The 12036-nt window shown below is 40.9% G+C and overlaps 1 long non-coding RNA gene across 1 annotated transcript; it reads left to right on the top strand.

The window, feature by feature from the left end:
* Window positions 1-2013: 2013 nt before the first annotated feature.
* LOC122434948 lies at window positions 2014-3970 on the top strand. The gene is made up of 3 exons (XR_006267508.1): window positions 2014-2117; window positions 2859-3060; window positions 3852-3970. It is a non-coding gene; the product is annotated as an uncharacterized LOC122434948 (long non-coding RNA).
* Window positions 3971-12036: the final 8066 nt, after the last annotated feature.

Raw genomic sequence — 12036 nt, 5'->3', positions numbered from 1 at the left:
AAGTGAATTGGGGAGCCCTGATGAATCCCTTTTCAGCTCCTAGTTTTACTCCTTCCACTCTCCATTCTCACTGCATCCATGTCAACTTGTATGTTCTTTTCTAAGTACCTTTAACAACATTAAAACCTCCAAATTCTCTTTCTGTCTCACAGGAGGTTTAAACAGTTGCTCGTATGTAATCTAAACACTTTCTAGTTTTTTATTTCTTAATATATATATTCTTTTTATTGAAGTATAGTTGACTTACAATGTTCCAGGTGCACAGCAAGGTGATTCCGTTATACATATACACATATATTATTTTTCATATTATTTTCCATTATAGGTATTTCAAGAGACTGACAAATGAACCACAGTTCCCTGTGCTATGCAGTAAACCTTTGTTGCTGGTTGCATACCTTTTTTAAAAATTATAAATCTATCATTCTGTTGATACTAAGTCAAACAAGAGGAATCAAAATGTCAAATTTTTAGTTAGGCAAACAATACGTTTTCTAAAGTATATATATTATACATACTAGTGAGTATGCAACTATTATTCACTTAATACCATTGTAAAATGATTGGTCAACAGAAAGGTAATAGAATTCTATATTACCAAAATTACCATTTAATGGAAAAATCTATAACCACTTTTTAAAATTCTGACACATCAGAATTATCTTGGAATTTTTTGAAAAATGCCATGGTATTGCTTTTATTCTTCCAACCTACGGACATGTTTCTAATGAGCAGCCATGCTTAAAAACAACTGGACTATATGATGATCTTTAACTTTTATCTAGTTTGTTTCACTTTTTCTATTTCATATTCAGTGCTCCTGTTTAATTCAGTTTGTTTTCCAATTTCTCCATCTCTTTCTTTTGATGTTCTTTCTCAAGGCTTTAGCGAGCCTTTATTAACTTTTTAAAATAAGCGTATATCTGGTGGCCTGAGCTGACACAGGGTGGCAACTGGGCACCACATCCAGGTTCCCATACCCCAGGGTGCCGCCCTATAGGGACATGGCCGTTTTGTTTTTGCAATGGTGCAATGTAAAGGAAGGGACTCCTGTGGGCTCAAAGTATGACCCGAGGCTGGAAGGCTTCCCTGCAGTCTCAAAGCCTTGATCACTCATTGGACAGTGGTCACGCCAATCCTTGCCTCCTGGCAGATGAACTTAGAGCTGGCGCTGGAGGAAGTGGTCCCCGGTTGATCCTTCCAGCTCTACCTACCGCCGCCAGCCCATCAGGGTCTTTCCCACCTGTCCGCCACCATCTCAGCCTCGGTCTTGGCGGGCCGGTCTGCGGGCCACCCTCTTGCCGTTCCTGTTGCGGGAGGTGCCCACACCAGCACCTTCGCAAACTCCTGTTCCCTGTGCAGCCATCGTCTCTGCTGCCCCCACCCCCACCCTGAGGTCCCACTGCCAAAAGCGTCTCCTCGGCGCGACACTCAGCCCAGCGGCCGCCATCTTCCCCGCAGATGTCACTTCAGGCCCATCACTGGTGGGGTTCAACTGCCATGTCTGCCACAGAGGAGCACGACTGGATCCCAGGTGGCCAGGACCGGGCTGGTGGTAGGGCAGGCCGAGACCCCAGTCTCCCTGGGGTCCAGGCATCTGCTTGGGAGGGGATGGAAGGAGTCAAGGTGGCCACGGCTCTTCTGGCCTCCTTGGAGGTCTCCAGAGCCCTTCCCGGGGAGCAGGGTTGGCCACAGGCCACAGTGGAAGAGAAATGTGATAGAGAGCTGTTAGAGGAGGAGGAGATGGAGGAAGATGTAGAGGAGATGGAGGAGGACGAGGAAGAGGGTGAGGCTGATTTCGAGTTGGAGGACGTGGAGGAGGAGGAGCACCTGTCGGGAGAAGTCAAAGAAGAGGAGAACACAGACGAGAATGAGCAGGAGGGTGCGGCAGTGGTTACAGGCTTTGAGTTCTCTGTGGAGAGGTTTGGGCCCCTGTTCTGGAGTCAGGTTGACTCCTTTCTATGCAATTTCCATAACAACAAACATGTCCTGTTCCGGCCTTACGCTGACTGCCTGATGGCCAGGGGCCACTCCCAGCCACCCTCGGACCCTTGGGGAAGGTCCTGTGCCTCCTCAGGAGCAGGAAGACCTGGGAGAGGGAGGCAAAGTCTTGCAGGGTGAGTACCCAGTGGAGGGCGCTCCACCCTGGGAGCTGCGGGATCCTGCGGAGGGGGTTGCATCCTAGAAGGCAGAGGAACCGGCAGTGGAGGCTGAGGCCTGTGGTCCCGGAGGGGCGGAGGCGGGCAAGTGGTGGCTGAGCCTTCAGGCCCTTGCGGCCACTGTGGGGCCATCCAGCTCAAAGACAGGTCTCTAGCGGTTAGGCAGTGGGTCAAAGCTCTCAAAAACCTCCAGGCACAACTGGAAGGCAGCACAAGTGGAAGCCCATTTCTACAGACCTTTATGGTCTCAAAATAAAGCATGCTGCCTTCTACCAACCCAGGGGCAAACAAATGGCATCCCTCCCTTTTGGTCAACGGCTTTAAAAAATGTGAAGATTCTCGGTAGGAGGATCTGAGAAAATGATAACATAGCGCAGGGGCACTTTTCAGCAGTTGAGGAATCCGTGAGCTTCCCCGTAGAATTTGTCTTTAAATCAAACGAACATTTTCCATTGAGATTCTGACAAACACATGCAAAATGGTATCAGTATCAAATGATTCGGATCCCTTCTCCAAAGGGGCCAGAAATAATCAGGAGCATAGTGTGTGAGATCTACTGGAAAGAAGGGGAAAACGTTTGTGAAAATTGTCAGGCAGCAGAAATGGGGGGTGGGGTGGGACTAGAAATGTATTAACCAGTAGAAACATGTCCAGCTATTATTTGTTTTTTCTTTTTTAAACATATTTCTCTTCGCTCAGGCCTAGACTCTGCTGCTGATTTTAAGTTGGGATATTTTTTCTGCCAACTTTTGACCCCAAAGTCTGCATCATTCTGCCCTAATGATGAGGGTGAGTATCAGTATGAAAACGCTGATGAAGAGGAAGAGGATAGAAATGAAAAACCTGAAGAAGGACTCGAAATGGATGTGGTCTCAGCAAAGGGCAGCTCTGGATAATACAGGTATTATTGTATAGGCTTTAGTATGACATAATCATTCCTGACACATACCTGTTACTAACAGCTTTATATTTTTTAATTTTTCTTCTGTAAAGTAAATAAGAAAATTGTTGAAATTTAATTTTGGAAACAAAATAGTTTATTGTTAATAATGTATTCTAGATAATGTAGGAGACAGTATGTTCTGAAATGTATTTCATTTATAGCCATGAGACCTTTGTTCTGTAGCTTTAAGACTACTACAGATGGGAAATTTATCAGACCTGGAAATAGAGACCAGTGCTTCTTTAAGGAATCGTCACCAGAAGCAGCAGCTAAAGTGACTAGGCCATGCATTAGCTGTGTCATCATCTCCTGGTCACAGAATTGTAGTCTCTTGTGCTGACAATGACTTTGAGAAAGTGGTTCCTTACAAAGTAGTAAGACGTTAAGGGTTTCAAGAGAACTGCATTTCAGGATTAATTCACATATATTAGTTCAATTTAGATTTTTTATTCAAAAGAAAAGAAAATCAGTCATAGTAATATTATTGGTTATCAATCACAGAGTGGCCTTTCATGGAAAAAAAAACCAACCAACAAATAAGCATTTATAGTGGTGGGCAAGAGGGAGATAAGGTTGGTGTGATGAAATGACGTGCACCCTGATCAGCAAGGGTCTGGCTTACAAGAAGAAAACATTTTGCTTTCTCCTCATTGAGAAAATAGAAGTACATAGTATTGACTCATATTTAGAAAGTCACTGGAGCATGTTATTGGGGTACAATTGTTAATTGACTCTTATTCATCCTACAGTGGGAAGGCATAGAAAGAAGCAGACAGCAAAAGAAAAGATGAATATTTTCTTCATGGATATTCTTGTTTTTATTAGCCTAAAATACTAATTTTGCTTCAAAGTTTCAACACCCCAAAATGATATTAACTACTGACATCTGACTTTACTCTTACCTTTTACAGATAATTTGATAGTATTGTTCACATTGGAAATAAAAGCTTGTTTTAAATTAATAAGCTGTAGTGTTTTTTTTCACATAAATAACACTGACTCAAATCTATCATTGTTCTATTTATTTTGGCCCACCTTACTGTCACTGAAAGGGATTTCTTTCAGCTATTTGTCAAGTCTGTTTTAAATCCTTTTATTGCAACCCCAAATAAATTAAAATATAGGGTTGTAAATAATTTGTGTGATGGTGCCCTAGTCTTCTACTATATTTTATTGAAAGAAACTGATGGATGACCTAGCTTACCTGGACCAGCAGCATCAGCATCACCTGGGAACTTGTTTGCAATGCACATTCTCAGACCCTGCTCCAGACCTACTGAGTTTGAAATTCTGAAGGTAGGCTGCTAGCCATCAGGGTTTTACAGTCCTTCAGGTGCTACTGAAGCACACTGAAGTTTCAGAATCACTGCTTTAGAGCAATGGGGGAAAGGTTTACTACACCCACTGCAGGATCATCCTTAATTCACTGACTTGGTACTGTTGCAGGTAAACTAAACAGGGTGGTAAGATCTGGACTTAGGAAGACACTAGAATTCTCAGGGGCTTGAGACACAAAGAACTCTGGGAGGGGTGTGTTAGTGTCCTAAGGTTACTGTAACAAATTGCCACAAACCAGATGGCTTAAAACAACAGAAATACATTATCTCACAGTTCTGGAGGCCAGAAGTCTGAGGTCAAGGTATCGGCAAGGTTGGTCCCTTCCAGAAGCTCTGAGGGAGAATCTGTTTCACGCCTCTCTCCTAATTTCTGGTGGTTGCTGTCCATCGTTGGCATCACTTGCCTTGTAAATACATGATTCCAGTCTCCATCGTCACATAGCATTTTCCCCTATCTGTTTCTGTGTCCTTTCTCTTCTCATAAGAATACCAGTCATACTGAATTAAGGGCCCACCCTAATCCAGTATGACCTCATCTTAACTTTATTATACCTCGCAAATACCCTACTTCCAAATAAGGTCACATTTACAGGTTCAAGGGGTAAAAAAACTTGAACATATCTTTTCAGGGGGATAAAATTCAGCTTATGACAAGGGGCAAAGATTCAGGGGTGGAAGTGACAAATAGATAAAACCTACTTCCAAAAGGATAAAGGCATCATGATACCATGCATATATGAAGTTTAAAAACATGCAACAATTCTTCTATTGATTATAGGTTCATATATTTGTAGTAAAAAGTATACATAGGAGTGATGCATGCATATGTAGCATGCATAAAGGTGTGTATGAAAACAATAAAGTTTCTAAGACAGTGTTTAAATCTCATGGAAGAGAGGGAGAATTCAACTGGGGAGAGGTATATTGGGTTTAAATTTTATTTGTAATCTTTTGTTTCTTAAGATGCGTGATGCTTGCCTGGGTGTTGTAATCTCTGTACCTTTGTCTAGTTCTGAAATACGTCCTCCTTTAAAGAAAATTGAAAGAATAAATGGGCCTGATATCTGGAACTTATTGAAGGAAAAATGTAAAGTGGTATTTGAGCAGAGTAGAAGATCAGAGAAGGAGAGTATCAGGGGTTTGAGGGTAGAAGGCCTTATTTCTATGTTTAGTTAAGGCCACTTGAATGCTAGCTAGTTAGCAGCAACACCTTTTCCTATTTTCTGTGCTAGTTCATCTCATATCCTCGAGTATATTAACATTATTTATTTATGAGTGTATCTCCCTGAAAGTGTGAGCTTCTGAATAGTTGAGAAGTTAAAGGCTTCTATTCATCTATCCTAAAGCATTGTGTTTCTTCTTCATGGGTGCTTGATAAAGGTCTGTTAAAGTGAAGTTAGTATAAGGTATCCACAACCCTTTTCCATATCTCTGGTTTTGATATTTACAAATGTATTATCACATAGTAACACAGAGTATTCCTTACGGCTAGAACAAAGAAAAAAGGCACAAGGCCTTTTGTCACTGTTGTTTAGTGAAAGAACAGTCCGAATAGAAATTTATCCTTGTAGTGTCACTTCAGATTGGTTCTGTTTGGTTCATGCCATGCTAGGGGTGTGTGTGTGTGTGTGTGTGTGTGTGTGTGTGTGTGTGTGTGTATTTCTGTGTTAATATAGTTAATGTAATTCAGTCGTGTCTGACTTTGCAACCCTGTGGACTGCAGGCCACCAGGTTCCTCTGTCCATAGAATTATCCCAGTGAGAACACTGGGGTGGGTTGACATTTCCTCCTCCAGGGGATCTTCCTGACCCAGATATTGAACCTGCATCTCCCACATCTCCTGCACTGCAGGTGATTCTTTAGCACTGAGTCCCCCATGTATTAACCATAATTAATATGAAAGGCCCTTATATGGGCTTAAGAAGTTTTAGAGGTTCACTTTAGACAAAAAACACACAACTCTTTTTGAGATAAGCCTTTCTTGGTGCATGCTCAGGGATTTTCGGTTTCACGCCAGCAAATAGAGGCTTGCCTTCAGACAGTGGTTGAATGTAACCCTTGTTTCCCTAATGAAGGTAGTTCCAATAGATTTCTGGCCCCTATGGGCTCTCATTGAAGCTGTGATTCTGCTATTTCAAGGAAATTCTAACACTCCTGATACTCGGCAACAGGCAGAACACTTATTACATGAATATGAATTAGACGATGATACCTTACAAAAGGCCCAATTAGAACAACATAAGATATTTCAGAATTTTCCTACTAACCCTGCTCCGGTTGTTCCAAGCGCTCCTCCCCTGCCAGCAGGCACAAATCCCAAAGTCTCTCTCTTGATAGAACCTAATGATTTTGGCAACGACTCCCTTAAGACACCTTTTAACATTAAAACCGACAACACCTTTCTGAATAACAATAATCTACCCCCTTCGTGACAGAGGCTCTCTGAACTGCTGGCTTTGCAATCACACATCTCTGAAGCTGATGGTTTTTCTGCCTTTCCAGTTTTAAGAAATGCTGACGCTCAAGGGCAGATAATACCTCAATATGAAGGTATTAACATTTTTCACATGCAACAAATGAAAAAAGCTGTAACTATGTATGGCCCACATTCACCTTTTACTAGAGAGATTCTAAATGCTATGGCGTCTTCTATTGGAACCTTTATTCCCTATGATTGGCAAATTTTAATAAAAGCTCTCCTTAAAACAGGAGAGTATCTTCAATGGATAATGTGGTTTCAAGATATAGCCAGAGATCATGCTAACAGAAATGCTCGAGCTGGCGCTGCCCCGAAATCAAATTACTTTTGAGATGCTAACTGGCACCGAACAATTTGATGCTATAGAAGCTCAAATATGATGCCCTCCTTTGTTGCATGATCAATTAAAAACAGTGGCCCTTGAAGCTTGGGATCGAATTACTCCTCAAGGGGAGCCTACAGGTAGCTACATTAAAATATTGCAGGGACTAATGAAACGTATGCTGATTTCTTAGCTAGATTAGAAACTGCTATTTCCTGTACAGTAATTGGAGAAGAAGCTAAAAGGCAACTAGAAAAATTACTTGCTTATGAAAATGCAAATCAGGAATGTCAAAGGGCTATAGCCCCAATTCGTGAGACAGGGACTATTTTTGATTATTTGAAGGCTTGTTGCAATATAAGATCAGAAACTCAAAAGATGCAAATGCTAGCTAAAACAAGAAAGAGAAATGCCTTAAGAAAGGTAAATGAAGGATGCTTTACATGTAGAGATAAGAACCATTTAAAAAGAGACTGCCCTAAGAAAGCTAAAAAACAAACAACAAACAAACAAACAAACAAAAAAAACCTCCAAAAATCAGCCCTTGCTGCCACAGAGAAATGCATTGGGCCAAAGAGTGTAAATCTAAATTTGATATTGAAGGGAAACCTATTCTGGGAAACTCCAAGCAGGAGACCCCCCAGGTCCTCTTCAACAAAAACGAGGGGCAAATTCCATCTTTTCCCTCAAACCCTCAACATCCGGCAGTGCTGCCGTCAATACACCAGCCCTAAATGACTTTCTCCTTTACCCTCAAGCAGTCCCCTCTAGAATACCTACTGGACTTTTTGGGCCCCTGCCCCCACAAACCTTCGGCCTTTTACTTGGCCGATCTAGTTTTATTTAACAGGCAGGAAGGCCAGGGGTCTCCAAAAGGAGAAAATAGGTTGCAAGTGTCAGACATTTTTCTCTCTCTTAAGCAGCAGGAGGAAACAAACTAGCGATATTTCTTCCTTTTTTCCTTCTCTATACAAATTTAAAAGGAGGTTTCTCTTAAAATACTGTGTTACCATAATGACACCAGGTTTCACTGAAAGTTAACTATTCTCAAACCTGAGTTAACCAATGCATTTTTCTTATGGAAATGTTTGTCTTGTTAATGTGCTATACATTTACCCCAGACTCTGTCTTCAAGTTGGTTCTGCCTAATGGCTCAGAACCTACTTGACAAACCAGTATGTTATACTCAGATATTGTTCCCCTAATCTATGTAAACAAAACTATTTGTATGGTAATCTGCCTTTCTTCAAGATTCATGTCAATCATTTTGTGGCCCGGGACAACTCACCTGGTGCCAAGGTTATCTCAAAATGCATGTTGTGGGTGAGGGGCCTGGTACTATTCTCTGAGTTTTGAAACATTTCATTTCTCTAATTAGCAGACTGCTAGTAGTTATATGACACCTGGCTAAAGACTAGCCAGGGGGCACTCTTTCTGCCCCCTTCTGATGCCTATGTCAGAAGCTTTCTCTATCTCCTTTATACTTTAATAAAACTTTATTACAAATAAATCTCAAGTTGAGAACACATTACAAACTTCTACCAATTTTCAAATAGCTTTTCTGGATTTTTTTTTTTAATTACCTTTCATTATCCTTCTGGTAAGCTATGGAATTTCTTCAAAAACACTGAATTTATTATTTCTCACATTTCTTTTATATAGATGGGACTAAAAACACCAAAGCTTCATTCTGGTCTCTTAAAAGATATAAGTCTTTTAGACTAAATTCCATTCTGCTCAACAAAATGAATTATATGCTCTTATTCAAGTTATTTGCCTACATCCTTACCCCATTAATATAGTCTCTGACTCTATATATTCAGTTTTTATATTAAAGATATAAAAATCTCCACCATAAACTCCTAGTTCTATTAAAACAGACAATGGAAAAAAAAAAACAGACAATGGCCCTGCCTATATTTCTAGACACTTTAAACAATTTTTACAATCCTTTTCTATTGAACATATTACAGGTATTCTTTATAATCCACAGACACAAGACATAGTCAAACAAACACATCACACACTAAAGTTATAAATTAAAAAATTTTAAAAAGGGGGAATACACAGGTACACTACTGTCTTCCTTATGTAAAGCAGACTTTACTAGATTCCAACATAAGATATTTTCTAAACCTATAATTATTGTTAATACAGCTTTATTTGTTTTAAATTTTTTAAACTTACCACAGGCAAATATTTTAACAAGAGCAGAAAGACATTTCGAGGAACTGAAGGATACGTCTCTTCCTCTGCCCATTTGGTATCAAGGCGGGTTCAATAAACAATGGAAATCTGGAAAATTAATCTTACAGGGAAAGGGATATGCTTGTATTTCCCCAGATGGATCCAACAAAACTTTTCCTCAGAAAATTCGACCCAAGGGGGCCCCTGACATTAAAAATGGAGACAAAACAACAAGAACCCCAGGAGGAAGAAATTCCAATATGGGCCATGGCGGCTCTAAAGATCTCCAGAAAGCACCGCCCTCGGCGACATCAACCCTATGATCTCCCAACTAGGGGACAAATAAAAACCCTCACTAATCAGGTTAAAAATCTGATTTCTTAACAGGAAATGCCTCAGAGTCCTGAAAACCTTCCTATTGTTATGCTGACCTGCATGACCCCCGCTCAAGCCAGATTAACAAATCAGACTTAACTGGGCTTACTTACCCAACCCCAACACATGTAAATCCATGGCTGATTCATATCAATGTATGGCAAAAACCACTACAATATTGTAAAGTAATTAGCCTCCAACTAATATAAATAAATGAAAAAAATAAATAAAAAAATATACAAATGCAAAAAAAAAAAAAAGAACTGCTTTTGTAGTACATTGTGGTTCTGTTTTCATTAGTTTTGTGATGTTTTGAAACATACCATTTTACTTCTTCTTTGACCCATTAGTTGTTCAGGAGTGTGCTATTTAATATCCAGATATTTGTGAATTTTCCAGCTTTGTTCCTATTACTGATTTCTAATTTCATACCATTGTAGTCGCTAAAGATACTTGGTGTGGTTTCAATCTTAAATTTGCTTAGAGATGTTTCATGAGATATCATATGATCCATCCTAGAAGATGTTCCATTTGCACTTGAGAAGAATGTGTACTGCTGCTGAGAGATGGAATGTTGTATAGGTCTGTTAAGTTTCCACTTGGTCTACAGTATGGTTCAAGTCCATTTCCTTTTTCGTTTTGTTGATTTTGTGTGGATAATCTATCCATTGTGAAAGTGGAGTAATGAAGTCCCCGACCATTGTCGTGTTGTTGCCTGTTTAGCCTTTCAGATCTGTTAGGATTGCTCAAAATACTCAGGTGCTCCACTGGTGGGTGGGTATATATTAATATTCTCAATTTTTGTATCATCTCAATGAACTGACACATTTATCATTATATAATGTCCTTCTTTGCCTCAAATTACCATTTTTGGCTTAAAGTCTATTTTGTCTGATATTGGTATAGCTACTCCTGCTCCCTTTTGTTTCCCACTTTCATGGAATACCTTTCACCATCCCTTCACTTTGAGCATAGGTATAACTTTAAAACTGAAGTGAGTCTCTTGTAGGCAACAGTACAGTTGAGTATTGTTTTTTTATCCATCCATCCACTCTATTCTTTTTGCTGGAGAACTAAGTTCAGACACTCAGTTGTGTATAATTCTTTGACACCCCATGAACTGCAGCATGCCAGGCTTCCCGGCCCATCACCAACTCCTCACGCTTGCTCAAACTCATGTCCATCAAGTCAGTGATGCCATCCAATCATCTCATCTTTTGTAGTCCCCTTCTCCTCCTGCCTTCAATCTTTCCCAGCGTCAGGATCTTTTCCAATGAGTCAGTTCTTCACATCAGGTGACAGATATCCCAACCTGGGGATCTGGCAAAGGGACTGAGAATCCCCAGGGAATTTGACTATGCAGGCCAGTGGGATTTGATTACAGAACTTACACAGGACTGGGGAAACAGACAGTTGGAGGGCACAAACAAAACCTTGTGTGCACTAGGACCCAGGAGAAAGGAGCAGTGATCCCAGAAGAGACTGACCCAGACTTGCCTGTGAGTTTCCAGGAGATTCCAGTGGAGGTGTGGGTTGATGGTGACCTGCTGTAGGGTTGGGGGCACTGAGTGCAGCAGTGCATGCATGGGACCTTTTGAAGGAGGTCGCCATTATTATCATTACCTCCACCATAGTTTGGTCTCAGGTCAAACAACACAGAGGCAACACAGCCACACCCATCACCGGGAAACTGGATTAAAGATTTACTGAACATGGCCCCACCCATCAGAATAAGACCCAGTTTTCCCCACAGTCAGTCTCTCCCATCAGGAAGCTTCCAGAAGCCTCTTATCCTTATCTGTCAGAGGGCAGACAGAATGAAAATCACAACCACAGAAAACTAATCAAACTGATCACATGGACCACAGCCTTGTCTAACTCAAAGAAACCATGAGCCATGCCATGTAGGGCCACCCAAGATGGGTCATGGTGGAGAGTTCTGACAAAACATGGTCCACTGGAGAAGGGAATGGCAAACCTCTTCAGGATTCTTGCCTTGAGAACCCCATGAACAGTATGAAAAGGCAAAAAGAAACAGCACTGAAAGATGAACTCCCTAGGTTGGTAGGTGCCCAATATGCTACTGGAGAAGAGTGGAGAAGAATGAAGAGACAGAGCCAAAGTGAAAACAATGTTCAGTTATGGATGTGACTGGTGATGGAAGTAAAGTCTGATGCTGTACAGAACAATATTGCATAGGAACATGGAATATTAGGTCCATGAATCAAGGTAAT

This window comes from Cervus canadensis, chromosome X, assembly GCF_019320065.1.
Source record: "Cervus canadensis isolate Bull #8, Minnesota chromosome X, ASM1932006v1, whole genome shotgun sequence".
NCBI lineage: Eukaryota > Metazoa > Chordata > Mammalia > Artiodactyla > Cervidae > Cervus > Cervus canadensis.
This window is presented reverse-complemented; position numbering and strand designations above follow the sequence as displayed.